Source organism: Amphibalanus amphitrite, unplaced genomic scaffold (assembly GCF_019059575.1).
Source record: "Amphibalanus amphitrite isolate SeventyFive unplaced genomic scaffold, NRLGWU_Aamphi_draft 000054F_arrow, whole genome shotgun sequence".
NCBI lineage: Eukaryota > Metazoa > Arthropoda > Thecostraca > Balanomorpha > Balanidae > Amphibalanus > Amphibalanus amphitrite.
The window spans coordinates 237,709-239,804 of NW_024881550.1; the positions used below are offsets into that span (position 1 = coordinate 237,709).

The window sequence follows — 2,096 nt, forward strand, 5'->3', positions numbered from 1 at the left end:
TGCTCCAGCCTCCTCTATCTTGCTCTTGGAGGAGTTTAGAGGTGTTAGGAAGTGCGACTGGAACAGACCCAAAGTGTGACGTCAGCGCGCTGGCAGCAGCTGGCAGCAGGCTTTGAAAGACCCGGTTGTATCCCCAATCAAGACAATTCACTCATCCTTCGCACGCCTTCGCATTTGTCCACAGAACTTGGTGGACTTGGTGCCCACCGTGGGCACCAGCCACGTTTACAATACATAGCCTTGATGCCCACGGTGCCCACGGTATATCGAGAACTTTTAGCTGCAGCCGGCGGCCAGAGCCTCAATAGTGAACAAGCCAATAGTAGGTTTTTCGTTTCCATCAATCTGTAAAAAGTGTGTTTAAGCATGGAATTTTTAAGGATAATAACATGAAATTATGTACCTAAATAGTTCTCAAGAGACTTTGATGCTAATTGTCTTTTCTCGCATTTTCAGATTACCTCTAGAAAACCCTCTAGAATCCGGCATTTTTCATAAACCTCCAGGAGCCCCGAAACGGTCCCCTAAAACCTCTAGATCTGGAGGTTTACCTCTAGACCTGGCAACACTGCACAGGACACAGGCCAGGTGAGGGTGGAGCTACTGGGAGGCAGTTGCAAACAGTAAACACCTACCACTTACTGGATATTGCATCTCAAGGTGTCCAATCCTGCCTGTTAATGTGTATGCCCGATAAACAACGATAGCTGCAGAACGATAAGGTGGCGGTCTATAGGTACTTGGTCTGCATGTGAAATTGACTAATTTTCGTGTGAAATAACTCCCGACCAATGTCATACAGTTCACATATCGATTAGCACGCAGCCTGAAACACATTTCGCACAAGTTGTTCTCGCAACTAGCTAAATATCGTATCAATACCGTAAAAAAGCGCTGCTGAAGAGCAGCGCTATTTCTGATGCGTTATTTTTCACGAACAACGCAAAGTCTTACGTCACCAGGGGCGTCTTTGTCTCTTTATGATACGGAAACGCGTCCTTTTGGGTGGGGGTAGCGTCAATCTGGCTTCGTTCTTTTAACGGGTTCCGTCTTTCGTCTTCGTCCTTTTATGATAACCAAATTCCGTCTAATCTCAGAAAGGACGGAGCGTCCCTCCGTTCTTTTCTTTATAAGAATGGCCACTGGCCGTCCCCCAGGCGGCTCCGTCGGCTACCGGACCAGCGCCGGCCCGGGAGCCGCAGCCGGGCCCTTCGTGGGCCGGCCTGATGATAACCAAATTCCGTCTAATCTCAAATGACGGAGCGTCCCTCCGTTCTTTTCTTGATAAGAATGGCCACTGGCCGTTTCCCAGGCGGCGCCGTTGCCGGGACCGTCATCGGCCCAGCAGGTGAGCTGAAAAGCATGTTGGTGCTGAGCTTGAAATAGTGGGTAAACGTCGCAGTTTCGTTTTTTTTTTTGCAGTTATCCAGGTGTTGTGTTATTTCGCAAACGTTGTTGTCCTGTCTGCTGACGGTGTCATCCGATATATGTGTGTCCGCTCATGCAAAGGACAGGCACGCGGCAATTCATTATAATTATCTCAGCATCTCGTTTCATTTACAGGCACCGCTGCGGCTGCCGACTGGACCTGTGGCCGTGACGGAGGTGGCTACCGGCATCCGGGTGGTAGAGGCAATTATGCCCTTTTACCAGGATGTCCGGGCCACGGAGTTGGGCCTGGAGCCGGACGCGACCTACCAGCCGCCGACCAGGGGCGCCTCCGCTCAGAGCCGGCTCGCCCGCTGGAGTCCAGCGGATCTGGCCATCCTTCTGTGGCACGAGTCCGTTAGGGTCACCCTGGTGAGCTCCGCCGGGCTCCCGTTTGCCTCTACGAGGGCGCTAGTGCTGGCACTGAAGGAGGCCTACGGCCCCTATGGCTTTAAGCGCACGGCGTCGCAGTTTCTAAAGAAGCGAGAGCGCCTAGGACTCCCCTCTCTTTTTAAGTGACTACCAGAGTGGGGAAGTGTGCAGTGCAGGTGCATGCTTGTAAGTGCATGTTTGCGGTATTGTTTACTTTGTGTTCACTTTTGGCAAAGAGGGTCGACGTGTTTTGGAGTGCGATCATTTGTTAGTGTATGTTTTAGTGATACTTTTTT

General features: G+C 51.2%; 1 long non-coding RNA gene across 1 annotated transcript; it reads left to right on the forward strand.

Annotated features, from left to right (window-relative positions):
* The first annotated feature begins 699 nt into the window (after nucleotides 1–699).
* On the forward strand, nucleotides 700–1,825 carry LOC122378033. The gene is made up of 3 exons (XR_006255955.1): nucleotides 700–736; nucleotides 1,158–1,348; nucleotides 1,564–1,825. It is a non-coding gene; the product is annotated as an uncharacterized LOC122378033 (long non-coding RNA).
* Nucleotides 1,826–2,096: the final 271 nt, after the last annotated feature.